This window comes from Alosa pseudoharengus, unplaced genomic scaffold, assembly GCF_046254945.1.
Source record: "Alosa pseudoharengus isolate Yale_2024_CS ecotype anadromous, Long Island Sound unplaced genomic scaffold, YU_APseudo_1.1 YU_APseudo_1.1_scf_1, whole genome shotgun sequence".
NCBI classification, from domain to species: domain Eukaryota; kingdom Metazoa; phylum Chordata; class Actinopteri; order Clupeiformes; family Clupeidae; genus Alosa; species Alosa pseudoharengus.
Genome location: NW_027468564.1, coordinates 50,138,270 through 50,156,079, shown reverse-complemented (window position 1 = coordinate 50,156,079; position 17,810 = coordinate 50,138,270). Strand labels below are relative to the sequence as shown.

Sequence of the window (17,810 nt, the reverse complement as noted above, 5' to 3'; positions counted from 1 at the left end):
TAACTACTAAATATAAAAACTCATTTACTATTCAATTCCTGCAGTGCTTTCACTTCAAAGCATGTGTCATTAACGGTAATCAAATTGTCTTGCACATGTAGTGTATAATATACGGTACAAATGAAAGCTGGTGCCTCAGCCTCACTTTGTGTGCACATGGCCAGGGGCGTAGCCAGGATTATTTTATAGGGGGGGCCAGCTGGGTCCAGACTTTTTATTGGGGTGGCACTTGGGAATCAAAAACTATTTGAAAACTACTCAAAAAGTTTTTTAAGATTAGGATAGCCTATTTTAATAATGGCAATAAATTGTGCAAAGCCAACACTGATACACAGGTCAGTTTGTTGGCCACTCCAACATATTTTCCATAAATAGGTCAATGCCAATAAAAAATATTATGATAATGCACCTTACTTAATCAGTTTTATTCAAATGATGTTAACTCAAAGAACAATAATAAATACTACAAATATTGTATGTATATATTAGATCTCATACTGATGGCCAAACTATATTTCTTTCTGATATCCACTCCAAGTACTTGGCTGTAAGTAACATGGCTCTGAATTAAGAAATTAACCCTTAGAACCCTAGACTGTTTTAAGGGCCTTTTCACTACCTTAGAAACATTTATCCTGGTCAATGTAAGTGCCATACACACATGCTATATATTGTTTTTTAACAGAGTCTAGGCTACCCAGATCTGCCACTATTTTATGTATTAATACTTGCATTGATTTCATTTTGATTTTTAAATAATAAAAATACAAATAGTGTATTATAAAAATTCTTATATTTTGACATGTATCTCACCACTGCAAGACGTGGAACTGATCTGACCTGACTGAACCCGAGTTTGCATGTTCTGTGTGTACACACATGATGATTCTAAAACAACTTTTTACTGCATTGTCATGAAGAAAGTGAAGGCAAAAAGGTGTTTCTTTGTCGAATAAATTGGGATGCAATGTGAGTCTCGAATTGGATGCCATGCAGAAATTTGCTAGGATCTCAAAACCGGATTATGAACATGCTTTGCCATAGAGAAACACATGATAGCGTTGGATTATGAACATGCTTTGCCACCACAACACACAAAAATGTGGGGTAAGTCAAGCTATATGAAGTTATTATTTTGATGTCATTTCGTCTGTTTCATAACCCAGACGGATGCACTTGGTATCAAATGATAGCTCTGTGTCTCCTCTTTCACCTGACATGCGTGCGATATCTATCCGATTAGTCAGGGGGCCAAAACTGATATTAAAACTCTGTCGGACACTTTTTGGTACAAGCATACAACCTATCCAGTTTTAATATTTAGTAACTAGTTAGTAGTAATAACTAGTCTTGCTGATCCTAGCACTTACCACCTGACTAGAACTGACTCTCGATTGTTTAAAAAACAGCACTCACTGATGCACTTATTCTTATTGTACTAGAGCTTTTTAAAATGGTCCTATAAGTGTTGAGAGAATTGCTTTATAAAGCTTAAACTGTTAACCATGTTGTTAGTTGCTTTGTTTAAAAATGCGTCAGCCAAATGTAATGTAATGTAATAACTAATAGTTGTATGGCAAAGGTATGTTTTTCCCCTTCCAAGCAGTGACACTCAGGAAGGCAGCCAACAGAAGGCACCCAGGGACCATGTCAATGTGCTCAATCTGAGTCCTAGTCAGGGACACAAAAGAAGAGTTTACCGTTTGGAGAATGAATACCTTCCCGATACAAAACATGCATGCATGCATCCAAGGGCATAATATAAATCTAATCTACAAAACAAGAAAAACAATATCATGCCAAATAATCTGAAACAATGTAGTTGCATGTAATGTGGCAAAACTCAATAATAATGATGCGAGTACCTGAGTATTCTTGCACTGAGCTGCACAGGCACATCCACATGTACCACTACAAAATATTCCACTTTTTTGACATCTATACTGCCTGGTACTGCACTGACTTCCACTTTCCTTGCATCCACATATCGTCAGCTCCAAGCACCTGGCCTGTACAGGTTCTTTGGTTAAAAGCTGGGGGACAAGCATTCCATCCTTCATGTGCCAATCACAACTGGCTGGTAAGGGCAACTGTGGATGGGTCACTGGTGACTGTTTCCACTGATTTGGTGGTAAAGTATCCACATTGGCTTTCACTTTCAAAAACAGGGCACAGCGAACATCATGGATTGAAGTGCTGGTCGTTTTTGGATCATACAGTTTGCAGACAAACTGTTCTGCTGAGGATAGAATAGCTGGACTTGGTACTTCATCCTCACCAAAGTTGTGGAGAAGATGAGGGCACTGCTGGAACACTTTCCACGCCATCCTTTTTCATATTCCAGTGACCTGACTGGTAGTGTCACATCCAGTGATGGATGAAATGCCAACAGACCATCCAGAATCTCATTTGACATTTTAATATCATGCACTTTAATGTAGCGTGGTTTCTTGGCAGTTCCTGCTTTCATCCAAATTTCTGGGCTCAGCAGGTTGCAAACACAAGCTGCAACAACAGTACATCTGTGTCATTGCACTGAATGATGAGCCTCTCATACCCTTTGGTTGTGGCCTCATGAGGTTGTGCCTTTATCTTCTCGACAACTTTGGCTATTCTATAAGTATAAGTATATATACTCTTTTGATCCCGTGAGGGAAATTTGGTCTCTGCATTTATCCCAATCCGTGAATTAGTGAAACATACTCAGCACACAGTGAACACACAGTGAGGTGAACCACACACTAATCCCGGCGCAGTGAGCTGCCTGCAACAACAGCGGCGCTCAGGGAGCAGTGAAGGGTTAGGTGCCTTGCTCAAGGGCACTTCGGCCATGCCTACTGGTCGACAAACTACAAACTGTATGATCCAAAAACGACCAGCACTTCAATCCATGATGTTCACTGTGCCCTGTTTTGGAAAGTGAAAGCCAATTTGGATACTTTACCACCAACTCAGGATGCCTTGTCTCTGCACCTATTGAGGGACCACTATCAAACAAAGGTTTGGAAACAGTCACAAGTGACCCATCCACAGTTGCCCTTACCAACCAGTTGTGGTTGGCACATGAAGGATGGAATGCTTGTCCCCCAGCTTTTAACCAAAGAACCTGTACAGGCCAGGTGCTTGGAGCTGACGATATGTGGATGCAAGGAAAGTGGAAGTCAGTGCAGTACCAGGCAATGTCAAAAAAGTGGAATATTTTGTAGTGGTACATGTGGATGTGCCTGTGCAGCTCGGTGCAAGAATACTCAGGTACTCACATCATTATTATTGAGTTTTGCCACATTATATGCAACTATATAGCCTGACGAGCCAGACCCACATTAAAATGTAGGGTCTGGGTACTCACCATTCGCAGTGCCCGGCGCTGCCTGATGCACACGCGTCCAGCTCTGCGGGGCCGATGGTGGCGCTTGCTCCAATTTCTGCCTCCCTTTTTACCTCGCAGCGACTGCTCATTTCTTACCAATGGAATATTCGCTGCTTCATTTCCTGCCAATCAAACGCCGCACCGGCTCTTCCATTTTTGGCCACTCATGTCATCCAGCGCGGTCTGTCATCTCTACGAATCACGGATCCAAGGTAGGCTAGGGCATTTTTTCTATTTTTTATGAATTATTAAATTTATTTAGTTTAGTAATTAGTTACATTTCTCAAACTAAGACTATGGGACAGTGGTGGTATGCTGCAGAGTTTGTGAGTGTCATTAACTAGCATTAGTATAACTGTTAACGTAAGGTAAATGATGTTGTTGACGTTAGCTTGTTGTTGACGTTAGCTTGCTGTCTATGGATGGTTAGAACTAGCCAACATTAACGTTAGACAGCTTCTTTTTGTTCTAATGTCTCGCCTTCTCACATTTTCTCACAATTTGCCAGACTGTCAGATATTTAACGTTGGCTCAACAACGTGTGAGTGAGTCATATCACAATGTAGCCTACGATTGCAAAGTTGTTATGATAACGTTATAGGCTTATCTATCATACGTTGTTAAGATAGTTTATAATGTTGACAGTCATATCATAATTGTAATTAAGAAGTTGTTACAATTGTGCTCTGTTTAAAAGATGGCATCAATGAAGAAAAGAAGACATCGTGCAAGGAGTGGTATGCCAGACTTAAAAAGTATGCCAACACAGGGACCTGGCCCGCCCTAAGGTGAAAAAGTGGCATGGCCTCTATTAAAAGGTTAGTTTACAGTACTCTGTGTTCTGTAGGCTATTGTGTTAACAGACTCACTGGGTCAATAGGACAAGTGAGCTAATAACCAATGAATGAAAACCAGTGTAATTCACCTGTCTTGTGTCTTAGTATGCACAGTATGTATGTCTGTGTTACAGATTGAGAAATGTCCGGCGCAGCTTAGGGGCCAGACATCACTTTTTATGGGTCAGGGTCAGCAGACATGTGCATGTGGTTTCCACTCTGCTATTCCGACAGCAGTATTGATATCTTTGGTGACGATTTAAAGTGATTATTTTTAATTCCTCAGCCTAAAAGTGCAACACCAGCTCTCAAGGCCACGGGTGTCACACCATCAGGTTCAGGTCTGACCGCGCATAATGCCACAGGTGTCACACCAGGAACTCCCTTCCGCTGCTTCAACTGGACCATCAGGCACCTCCCCTTTCAAGCCCTTGAAAGTGCTTGATAAACTGGTGAGTCAAGTCCTGCCAAACAATTTTATTGTATTATTTTCACACCTGCCTAATATACTTTTAATACTTTGCATTAACATTTTACCTTTACGATCTGGTTTTACTTTGCTTTGGTCAGTGATACTCAATATTTTATTCCTTTTCAGTTAGGTAAAAAACTTGTATGTCTCATAGCATCCATCTGTCACCACCAACACCATCTCTGCTACACCCCAGCCCTCATCTTCCCAGCCTCTTTTTTCTACCCCTGTGACCTGATCGCTTGTAGCACAGATGTACTCTGAACCTTCAAGTCCTGTGAGTGTTTCCTTTATTGTGTAAAGTAGAGTGATTCTAACATTATTCATCTCTTTATTTGCTCTCGTTGTCTCTCACACACACACACAGACATACAGTCACTCACTTTCTTTGTGTGTGATAGATAGATAGATAGATAGATAGATAGATACTTTATTGATCCCCAACAGGAAATTTGTGTGTGAATCAGACTTACATCTTGCTGTCATGTATCAGGACCCAGCTGCATCCTCCATCCAAGCTTTTGGACATTGACCCCACTACACTACTCCCTTCTTTGCCCTCCCTGCCGCCTCCTCCATCACCACTGGCCCCACCGCCTCCTCCATCACCACTGGCCCGGCCGCCTCCTCCATCACCACTGGCCCCACCGCCTCCTCCATCACCACTGGCCCGGCCGCCTCCTCCATCGCCTTGTACACTGGCCCTGTCGCCTCTAACTCCTTCTCTGTTGGCCCAGCCATCAGAACTGGTAAGTAAGCTATTACTTAAGACTGAAATTATCCTACATTACTCATATAACTAAACTATGTCAAACTACAGTACATGTTTCTAAATAGTAATTCATCATATAAATATGATTGTCTCCCTCATAACTTTTACTCATTATGTTTTTATTTACTATATTAGTTTAGGCTGTAGACGAACATAACATGCCAGGCATGGACAAGGTGGACAGCCCAGCTGAGTTCCTGGTGGATCTGCGTCATGAGCCATCCTTGACCCTTACCAACCAGCAGGCTGGCAGAATTGTAAGTCTGTGGCAGAACCTGTTGCCATATGACCAACAACGCGTGGCCTTTGCCGCACGGCACCAAGAATGCCCGGCTCAACCAAGGACGGTTCCGTTCTCCTAAAAAGAAAAAGGCCACGCCACTTTGCAGCGGATTGCCTACTCCAGCCTTTCCCAACGCCAGTTGTTTTTACCCTCCCTCAGAGCCCAGCCACAGGCACTGTTTTCCCTTTCACCTGCTCCCTCAGTGCATCCCAGACCTATCCCACAACAGCCCTAACCTGGCCCACAGAAACCCACCTCCAAGGCCAAGTTTAATAAACGAACAGTGGAGGTGAATTCATGCCGGAAATGTGGACAGTTCTGGACAAAGGCAACTGGCCACAGTCAGTATAAGGGCACTATACAGCCCAAATACAGAGCCTCTGTCAAAAGAGGAGTGGCTGAAAGAAATGAAGAAAAGTAAATTGTAAATGTGTACACTACTTTTTTGAAGTTGTTTGTAGGGTTGTTCTCATGTTCTGTGTGTGTGTGTGTGTGTGTGTGTGTGCGCGCGCGCGCGTCCGTGTGTGAGTGTGTCCGAGTGTGCAAATAAATGCATTTTAATTGGTTTTCATTGTGTCTTCTGCATTGTTTTTTGTCAAGAGGTATTTATATTCTTATACAGATTCTGCATAGTGGTTTAAGTCAGATAAAATATGTGCAATATCTAAAGTATTATAATTTATTAAATTATACATTTGAAATGGTGTGATATTGTAATTTATCTTATAACATTTGTTACAAGAAATAAGGTGCAGGTTGAAAACAACAATACCTCAAGCAGCATCACACTGAGCACAGGGGCCCCCCAAGGCTGCGTGCTCAGTCCGCTGCTCTTCACCCTGCTGACGCATGACTGCACTGCAACCTACAGCAACAATCACATAGTGAAATTTGCTGACGACACAACTCTGGTGGGTCTCATCACCAAGGGCGACGAGACTCAATACAGGTTGGAGGTCGACCATCTGACCACGTGGTGCAGGGACAACAACCTCCTGCTGAACGTCAGCAAGACCAAAGAGATTGTTGTTGACTTCCGGAGAGGTCACACCCAACACCTGCCACTGACCATCGACGGTGCTGTGGTGGAGAGAGCGAGCAGCACCAAATTTCCTGGGGGTGCACATCAGTGAAGACCTCTCCTGGACCACCAACACAGCATCACTGGTGAAGAGAGCTCAGCGCCGCCTGTACTTCCTGCGGAAACTCAGGCGAGCAAGTGCTCCACCAGCCATCATGACCACATTCTACCGAGGCACCATTGAGAGCATCCTCTCCAGCTGTATCGCTGTGTGGGGCGGAAGCTGCACTGAATACAACAGGAAAGCCCTGCAGCGCATAGTGAACACAGCTGGAAGGATTATTGGTGCTTCACTCCCCTCCCTGAAGGACATTTACACCACCCACCTCACCCGCAAGGCGACCAAAATTGTGAGTGATGCAAGTCACCCCGCTCACAATCTGTTTGATCTACTGCCCTCTGGGAAGAGGTACAGAAGCCTGCGCTCCCGCACTACCAGACTCACCAACAGCTTCATACACCAAGCTGTTAGGATGCTGAACTCTCTCCCTCCTCTCCCCCCTCCACCCTCAGCTACATAATCCTGGACATTGGACCCACAATGGCCGCCTGCACCACTCCACTTGCACACTTGTACACTTTGCAACTCGTTGCTGTTGTCCTGAAAACACAACACTTCTGCTGCTCTTACATAACTTGCACCACTATGCCACTTTATTTCTTACTTAGGTCAAACAGAACTACCTCAGCCTCTTATTGGCCTGACTTTGCACTAGTATTTTATTTTATTGACTGTCTATGCACAATTTCAACCAAATTTTGCTGCTCTTATTTTTTCATTATATGTGCCCTCTTATTTACTTATTTACTTACTTTTTTGTTTACTTGAATGTTATGTTTGTCTGTGGACTTAAAATTGGTAAAATATGTCTTGTCTCCACCGTGGGATAGTGAGAAACGTAATTTCGATCTCTTTGTATGTCTGGAACATGTGAAGAAATTGACAATAAAGCTGACTTTGACTTTGACTTTGACTTGACTTTGAAAAGAGGCAGCTTTAACACATTCCACAGACAATAAAATGAATTGTAAAGTAATTATCACAAATTACTGACACATTGTCAAAATTATATTAATATGCTCATTTCTATATAATGCGTAGGCTACTATACGCCCATTGTTTAGAACTGCTTACTCTGTGAATCTGAGTGTTATAGCTCATCTGGGCATGAAGATAAAAAAGTATGCGTGCTGCCCCTAGTGGTATGGCGGCAAATACATCCCAAATATCTGAAAATTAATAAAATACACTTTGCAGACATTTTTTTGATGATTAAAATGTCCGGATATATCCACCTGCTTCATTCACACTCCTTTCTTTCCCCTTTTCTCTTCTTTTCCTCTTCTTCCCCCCTTTTCCCCTCCCTTTCTCTTCTTCCCCCCACCCACTTTTTAAAAATGACAGACCATCGCGACCCATTTCACTTCAAATCTACCCTGCAACCACCAACATTGTTTTAGGCCACAGGTTCTCCAACTTTTCTATGCCTCCCCCAACCATACATTGCTATAGGATCTAAATAGATAGATCCTGCTTTGAACACGGTAGTGTTGCATTTTGAGCACCATCAGCGTGAAAAGTTGGAAATGACTACTGAAAAGATGCGTTTTAATGCGCATCCGAGAGTTTGGGGAAATTCTCGCATGTTGCGCATTCGTCAGCATAGTAAAGCTGTTTCTGTTTTTCTAAAAAAAATGTTGTAGGCTACGTTGCGTTGCAGACAAATGGGTCCATAACACTGTGGACGTCAATTCCGATGTAAACAGCAAATAACTCAAGTCGTTATATTGTATTGTTGTAGGCCTATTATATTATATAGTCGCTATATCAGAACAAGAGACTTTTGGGCAATAGCCGGAAGAATGCGCCTTTACTTTGGAGTTCGCGAGGTAGAAAACGAGAGAAATAGTGTTTAAAATGTCTATTTAAAATTTAAATAAATTGTAGCCTAATATAATGCACTGATGTGCATTTTAAATCAGAAATAAGAATGTGAGGAGGTTGCTATTAACTTTAAAGATTGCATTTACAATCGAAACTATCTACATGCAAATTGAATATCCTTATCCGGTCTATGGATGTCTGCTTTAGTTGACAGCACGGTCACTAGATTTTAATCGTTAAAGTTGAGGAACTGGTATCTGTTAATGTTCGTGCAAATAGGCGGATTCATGTCCCTTGCAGTTTGCAACTGCGAGGTACAGGTCATGGCAGGCGCCCCACAGAACGGTTTCATTTTGAGAGTTAGATATCCATGCTCTGGCTCCCCCTCTGCGATGCGTTTGTCCCCCAGTTTCATGCGCCAGTTTCATGAGCTTTTATGACAAAACCGTAACTGTGGTAGTTAACAAACTACATCCTAATAGAAAACTGTTAACTTTCCTGGTATCAAATGACAAATGGTATCAGTTAGACCTATAACACAACATAAATTGTGCTGGGCTGGCGACCCAAATAAATTCTCCTGCGACCCACCCGTGGGGTCGCGACCCAGACTTTGGGAAACACTGAGGTAGACGAATGTTCCCCTCGCCAGGCGCGAGGGGCGGGATAATCGGTTGTCTTTCAAATTCCCTCTGCACGCAATAGGACAGCGCTATGAGTCCCATGCGTTTTCCACCAGCGGAGCTAGTTGGCTAGTTCAAACTTTTGCCAATTTAAAAAAAAGCTTAACTTGTGTCACACTGTTGGCCAACAGCAACATCCATCTTCTTCGTTTTCAAGTAGCAGGGAATTCAAGCCAAACCGTTGCAACTTTGCCATCAATCATTATGTTAAGCCCGCCTAACGACTCTATACACGATTTGATTGGCCTGAAGTTTAATTTTCCGAGCTCACAAGCCAATGGAGAGTTGCTAGACTAGCACTGGAAGCTAATGTAATTTGCTGCCGCTAGGGTGCGTCTAGATTTCTAGATCAGACAGCAGGAATAACATTCAAAAAGTTAATCCAAAATGTTGTCAATATCTAATAAACAATAATATGTGCATTCAGTCTGTATCTTTTCTCATTGATGTGGGTTTTGGTGCTGTGTGGGATTATAGGTGTTCCAGATAAACAGTGCTGGGGTGTGACCTACTCTGATGAGAATATCTGCGTATTAATTGGCTCATCAGTGGACATTCTGTGCACTTACTTGTATCCAAGAGATGACCGCATCAGCAACATGTTTTGGTATCACAATCAAAAATCTATAATGTATGGGTATCTTGGTAAGAAAGAAAATAGTTTTACACTGAGATTGGAAGACATCAGACAGAGTCACTCTGGTGAATATACCTTCAGGTTAACAACAACAGGGGGGCAGGGTTTCTCTGGAGTACCTGGAGTTACCACCTCTGTTACAGGTAACATTTGAAGTTTAATACAGTTTAATGATTTTACTGCAGTTTGTCTAGATACATAATTTTATTGCATCGTGTATTTTCCAGATCTGCAGGTGTGGGCACCTCTTGATATAGTGAAAGAGGGGGACAAAGTCACCCTCACCTGTAATACTACCTGTACTCTGAGTAACGACCCCACCTTCATCTGGTACAAGAATGGACAGCCTGTGACCTATAAACACACAACCAGAGACAACAAGCTGCATCTAAACCCAGTCAGCAGTGAGGATGCAGGAAACTACTCCTGTGCTGTAAAAGGACATGAGAGTCTCTCTTCAACAGCTGTCTCTCTCAATGTCAGATGTAAGTAAACATGCCTGAATTCACTCCCACTTAAAGTTGCAGTCCATGATCCACCTCTTTGAGCCTCTGAAGGAGTCTATTGATTGGCTGGAATTGTTGAGTCCAAGAAATGTCTGAATGTGGCTTTACATATCTAGGGCTGTATGTGAAAAGACAACTATAGTATCATGAGGAATTAGCTGGATTAGAATGAAGGACTTGTCCTTTAACACAGATATAATGCATATTATAGACACTGGTGACAGATTGACTATGACAATTATGAGGATCTTCAGTCTCCTGTGGTGTCTTAGTGTAGACCAGGGGTGTCAAACTCATTTTCAGAGGGCCACATCATTGAATGTATAGGTTACTGAGGGCCACATAATCGGCGAACATGTGCATTGTGCAACCATGAAATCTGTATTGCAGTATGGTTTATTCAAAATTGGTGTGAAATAATGGTCCTGACCACTTTAAAACACTGTGGCTGAAATAAAAAACAAAACATAGCCTACAACAGTAAAATTTTCAAATGCAACTTCTAGGCCTATTAGTTAACTGATCAATATTCATTCATGGACTGACATTGATGACAATAAACAGCAGTCAATAATGTGCATAACAATGTCCATAACACTTGTTTGTGCTCACCACTAAAAGAAACTGTGGCTAAGAAAGATACTGTGTGTGTGTGTGTGTGTGTGTGTGTGAGAGAGAGAGAGAGAGAGAGAGAGAAAGAGAGAGCTATGGTACGCACACCCACCCACCCCCGCAAAAAAAAATCACGTGTACAATATTTGTCCGTTTCCTGGTATTAGGTCCGTGCATTGCAAAAAAGTAGCCTACATAGCACAACAATATCCACATGCAATAATACAACAACAACGTCTACGATGACTTATTCATTTGGACAACTTGATACAGCCCTATAGCTAAAGTTATCTTTAGTTTTGTTCTAGCGTACCGTGACGTCTGGCTTTAAACAGCTGTAATGCAGTCTAACGTTCTGACAAGCACACCAATTGCCTTGTTCTTGCCCATCTGGAATAACTCCTCTAGCTTTGCTGCCTCCATCCTTTCTGTTTTCGTTGTTTAAACTTGTGATATCCATGATGAGTATTGAGTTAGTGAATTAGCTCAACATTGTGTGCTGATAACCATATATAGATAGCCGAGTAAAAGAAAACAACAAGCCTAGTTGCGTGCCTGCGTGCGTATTCTGTCTCCTGCTCAAACAAAATCTGTGCGCGTTAATTTTGATAACGTGTTCACTAACTTCATGTGATAGAAAATTGTAAATAGCCTGATGACATGCAGCTAATGGGATACTGTGCGTAGTTGGGAAGGTATGGTGGGCCAATTTGTGTGATACACATTACACACACACACACACAAGGAAAGTTTTCTCTTGTTGTTGAGGGACTGATGTGCGGGCCGTTTAAAATCATCGTGTCGTATGTTTGACACCCCTGGTGTAGACCATTTTATTACTGTGTGTTCACTGTGTGATGCCAAGAATCATTTGGGATTTCGACAGCCCTTTAAGAGTTAAAACGACTATCACATGTGTGAAATGTAATGAACTTACAGTTACTCTTTCTGTATGTTTCTCTCTGTCTCTTTCTCTCTCGCTCTCTCTCTGTCAAACACACACAGCAATAAAGATGGGCACCATATTATTTGTTTTGGTAAGAGGTGTGATGGCTCTTCTGGCTGTGGCAGCTTCAGTTGCTGTCACTGTAGCTTGTGTAAGGTGGGTTTCCTGCACATATCTGTGCTCATCTTGAGTTCTTTTCCACTTTTGTCTCTTCATACATTGGGTCCTATTTTGACGATCTAAAACAGGGGTGGGCAAACTTTTTGGCTCAAGGGCCACATTGGGTTTTGAAAATTGGCCGGCGGGCCACACAACCCCCCCCCCCTCCCCCCGACGACACACGCCTAAAAAAATATATTTTTTATAGCCTATAATTTAGTATGAAAAGTATTTGTTTTAAAATAGTGCTAATTTGTTTTAAAAATACTGCTAATTTTATGCTGTTAAACAAATGTATAAATTGTACACTATCGCTTTAAGACAGTCGCTTTAATTCACGTTTATTTCTCAATGATCTTCTGCCTGCTCCACTATGGCTAGTGCTGTACCTACGGCTGGGCCCTCTCACAGTTTTTAAATGGTCAGTAGTGGGAACTACTGTTGCCTTCATGATTTCCTTTTAAAACTTTCTTATAAGGAGGAGATATCAATTATCAACAATCACAAGCCAGCTGGAACCTGCGGCTCTCTCTCCCTCTCGTGAGTGCAGACGCTTTCCCAATTAAATGGATTGCATATGTTCACGTTAGATCTGCTGCAAAGGAGATAACTAAGAGTTAAATTAGTTTAACATGATGTTATCTCTATTTAACATGATGTTTTGACATTGACATTGTAAACGTTATCTAAGGAGAGTGAAAAGCAGTTTGCAGTAAAGCTAACCAACGTCTATCGCAGGAAAAAAATAGCGAGCAGCCTGATAACTAGCCTAAATGAAATGCTCGGCGGGCCGGATGAAAGTGCTTGGCGGGACGGATCCGGCCCGCGGGCCGTAGTTTGCCCATCCCTGATCTAAAACGAATGGCCAGTGGCGAAAAGCTTAAATACATTTAGGGGTGTGTCCAGTTCACATTCAGGGTGGTTTTGTTATCCAACGTCGGCCACATTGTTCACAAAGGTTGTTCTTCTGTTTCTTAATCAGTCATGGGTGTGTTTTGGGCTTAACATCCTTTCAACCGATGAGAGTGACATCTGTCATTCCCTTTAACAGCAAGCAGTGCAACTTCAGCGCATCGGTCCTTTGCCAGGTAGCGGCGCATTTGAAGGAATCTGTTTGCATGCGAGACCATGTATAGAACAGGGGTTCCATTAAACCTTGCTTTACTGAGACCTGTTTGTGACTACATGCATTCTGCACTCGCCTATTATTTGAACTCAAAGGCGAAGTGAAACTCATCACATCACTGTTGACAGTTCTACACAGTTATTTACTTTCACTATTGAGTGACAAGGGGTTACAATCGAAAACCTAGCCTGAAAAAAGCAACCCTTACCCCAATAATGTTTGAATGACTAAATAAAAATCCTAAGGCTATTTATCCTGCAGAGAAGCTGCTTGGGACTGCTTGCTAAGGGCTGCTTACATCTGGTGACAGTGCGTCTTCAGCTGTGCTTTATATGTGCCTTTCGCTTCACACCAGGTTTTTCTTGGTCAGTGGTGTAATCGTTTTTAGAGGGTGTAAGATAGTGAATTTTGGATCATGCGCCAGACCACATCTTCTGCCACACCCCTGGGTGCAAGGCTTAAGAGTGAAGCGCATGGCGCAAAATTTGCCACTGAGTGTAAGATAAGAATAAGCTTCACGTCGTGATAAGAATAAGCTTTGCGCCGCCTTCTGATCGTCAAAATTGAGCCCATTGTCATGATGTTTACACTAAAATGCATCGGCTACAGTATTTGATTTGTAATGATTATTAATCACTCATGTTCACAGAAGTAAAACAAGTAAAGAAACCAATGTGCAGGTACAGAATCTGTTCAAATTATGATGAAAGTTTCAATATAGGTGTGTGTGTGTGTGGCTATGTGTGTGTGTGTGTGTGTGTGTGTGTGTGTGCATTTCTTCATTAATTGATCAAACTGTTAAGAAGCCTTACAGTAATTGCATCTGTATCTTTCAGAGTGTGGGGACTGTGAGTGACACGTACATGCCTCTCCAGAGAAGAACTCAGTCCTCAGTGTATGAGACTCTACAGGGAAGAGAGACGCCCCAAACAGAGATGGAGATGAAGGATCTTTCATAGACTGTCTTTCAACAGTTTTGCTTTTGGGCAATTCCACCGAAAATTTACTTTTTGTCACATCCATTACGCCAGTAAAATGCCTTGGCATTTGTATGATGTGAATGATAACATTCATTTTTTGTGCATTTTTTCTCATGTACATTCTTCAGTCAAAAATAGCAAATGCTCAAATTTCATGTAATGATTCACATCATACCATACCATCACATTTTATTGGCGTTATAGATGTTACAAAAAACATAATTTTCCATGGAATTACCCTTTTACAACAAATGGTTTAGGTAATTGAGTATGATCAGCTATAGTTGAAACTTTGATTTGATCACTGTCAGAGGCTTGTAGCCAAATCAGTATGTTTAAGCTCCTTTCCCACTTAATGTTAATCAGACCCTCAAACCTTATGTTCCCTTTTTAAAGATGTGTTTATCATAATCATCTGCTTTTTTTCAATTCTGAAATGAAGGGGGTTGTGCTTACTTACAGTTTTGTCAATAGCTAAAATGCACCTGAAATTGAAAGTAGATCCAAACTGAGATCTATGATCCTCATCTTTACCTTCTTGGCACAGCATTGTAAGTAATTGCTTATAAATGTGTTCACACTTTTATGGATTTATGTCTTTGTGTTCAGCTAATACATGTTGGTGTCTGCCAAGATAAAACTGTTCAAACAATCTAAACTATATATTTTCTAAAAGCCTCTAGATGTGATTTAAAATGACTTGAGAGACATGTCCCACCCTCCATACTTTGGTGTACTACAATCTAGACATAGTCCTGTATTGCATATTGGTGAACCTAGTGTGTGGTTGTTACAAAATAATAATAATTACTGCAAGTCTAAGCCCCCCGCACCCCCCTTCCCTCCCTACATGTCTTACATGTCAATGACAGTTATATCTTGGGAGGATTTAAAACAATTTATGCTGTTACGTGCTTGTTTGTCTTTTTAAACACCAAAATTATGTAAAGTATCACAAAATGGCAGACATTGCAAAAATTCAAAATTAAATTGAACTTCTGTGTTTTGCATTTTGTTCTCTGTTGTTTTATGATTGATTGAAAGCACACACTGATTTTATTTGAAGTTGTGTTTAAAGGGGTCTTAAATGGGTTTTAGTATGATCATCATGGATGAGGGGCGACCCTATCCAGACCCAAAACATTCCAAACTTAGCCAGTACTTACAGATTCTTCCATAGCGCTTTTAGCGCTAGCAACCGGGCATGTCTCATACTGCACAAAAATCGCTTCTTTTAACCCATCCACAAGGCTAACAAGAGCTCCACACTTTGTTGACAGTGTAATTAGGTTCATAACATTTAAAATGAGGCATTGGCAACATTGTATATGTGCTGAAAGCCATTTCGAATTTAAGACTCGATAAGTCTATCAACGAGCATTCAAAAAGGGGGGGTGTGTCGTGCATGGGAAGATGGTTCAACGCATGAGTTGCAGTAGATTTTTTTTTTTAATGCTCACGCGCACAGTCCTCCAGTCCAAGAATGGAGCTGCTGATAATGTGTAATCTGAGAGGAATTTTGCACAAACAGCTTCAGGGACGTGGTTTGTGCAACCCTTAGGTCTATTTTGAAAAAGGTCAACATTCAATCACCACTGTTAACTAGCTGTGGAGGCCAGTTAGCTTTTTTTAATGAAGGTTTTTAACAACCTAGCATTTTAGATGTGTTTTGGGGTTAAAATAACAACTTTTTTAGAATGTACAATGTCTATTTCTCTTTCACAACTTTCACAAAATCTAAGCATAAAAAAACAAATAAATATTGTTTATCTGCAAATATGGCTGTCTCTGACCATCTACTGAACTCTGGGCGCCATCTTGATTTATTTTAGAGAACCGTCGTTGCTCATTAGCATAACCGCAACCTGAAAAGTTGAACATTTCTCAAATTTTGACTCGAACAACGTGAGCAAAGCAACGCCACACTCCCACAATTCAGTTCGGTGAAGCCTGACGCCAGCACATGGAAAGTGAATAGACCTCTGAAGTTCGCCTACAAAAAAGCTACCATCTTTGCCCATATAATGAGAACATGGGGATTTTGAATTATCGCACCTGTTAAACTCTCGCTGGTACGAAGAAATCGGAAGTTCAGACGTTTTGCCTTCGAGTGGATACTTTGACCTTTGATACGTTAAGACGGCGAGCTTTGATTTTTGCTACCTCAGAGCTTACTTGCAATGGTAGCAAAAGGTAGTTAGCTTTTATTAACACCTGGATTTCCTTATATGGTCAAAGATGGCAGCTTTGGTTCCTTTTTGCCTCCAAGTAGTAGGCGAACTTCAGAGGTCAATGAGAAGCGGCTAAATCAAGCCTTCAACGTGTAGCCTACATGTGACCGGGCCATACGAGTTATCAATGCTGGAGAAAATATGACCTGTTACAGATTTGTTGGAAAGTGACTTGATAAAGTTCTGTAAACATTGTATTGCACTATTTAAAGGTGAACCAAAGTGCAATATCTCAAACCTTGACATTTGTTTCTGAGTCTGTGAATGGAAATGTAATTTTAAGGAAGGATGAAGATGATGTCCATAGTATCCAGTTCTGACAATGTGCTGAACAGGAAGAGTCTCTCCACAGCACATTACAGTTTTTTCTGAATGCTTAACCGCTAACCGTAATTCTTATAGCACATTTTCTAAAACCATTCATTTGTATAGCAAAACCTCTCACTGAGTTTGCAAACTAAAAGCACAATCATTGCTTTGAACTCAGTTTGCACACACTTTGCAAAACTACAATCCACTGCACATAACTCTTTTTGCAGAACTGTAAACACAACTCACTGCTTCACACTCAATTTTCAAATGATCAAAACACTCCTAGCAAAACTATACACATGTATGCCTATTATTTACACTATTTTGCCAACTGTCTGGCACACTGTCACATCATGAAAACTGTTTTAAATAATTAGTTCACTTTGCAATCAGCCTAAGCAGTGTAAATAAGCCACAGGTAAGCTGACCGTGTGGAGTACAATGGAGGGAGCAGGAAGAGTAAGAAGAGTGAGAATTAGAGGAGGCCTAGGAAGAGGACGCTGCGGTGAAGAAGTAGGGGGAAGAGGATGCAGAGGTGAAGAAGTGAGAGGGAGAGAATGACAAGGACAAGGAGGTGAAGTTAGAGGAAGAGGACAAGGAGGAGCAAGAGGAGGACGAGGAGGGGGAGGAGGAAGGGTAAGAAGAGTAAGAAATAACCCTTTTACAGACAAAAAATCAGTCTCATGTCCAGGCATCATGTCAGGCCTGGATACGGCATTCCAGAATATTTTCCCCGGTGCCTTGGACTAGAGAACATTGCAGGTGATGTAGACGAAATTTTGAGAGAGACGACACGATGTAGACTGATTTTTTTTCTCAGTGAAATTGCTATTTTGTGCTTGTTTTGATGTGTGTAAATAAACACCAATACTTGAAGTTTGGATCCCTGTGTGTTTACAGAACTATGACAAAAGTATGA

At 41.5% G+C, this 17,810-nt stretch overlaps 2 long non-coding RNA genes across 2 annotated transcripts; both read left to right on the top strand.

The window, feature by feature from the left end:
* The first annotated feature begins 4,605 nt into the window (after positions 1-4,605).
* LOC143107948 (uncharacterized) lies at positions 4,606-5,734 on the top strand. Its single transcript, XR_012983766.1, has 4 exons — positions 4,606-4,658; positions 4,805-4,955; positions 5,172-5,427; positions 5,591-5,734. It is a non-coding gene; the product is annotated as an uncharacterized LOC143107948 (long non-coding RNA).
* A 4,415-nt stretch (positions 5,735-10,149) lies between these two features.
* On the top strand, positions 10,150-14,358 carry LOC143107841 (uncharacterized). Its single transcript, XR_012983765.1, has 4 exons — positions 10,150-10,504; positions 12,143-12,239; positions 14,018-14,048; positions 14,205-14,358. It is a non-coding gene; the product is annotated as an uncharacterized LOC143107841 (long non-coding RNA).
* The last annotated feature ends 3,452 nt before the right edge of the window (positions 14,359-17,810 follow it).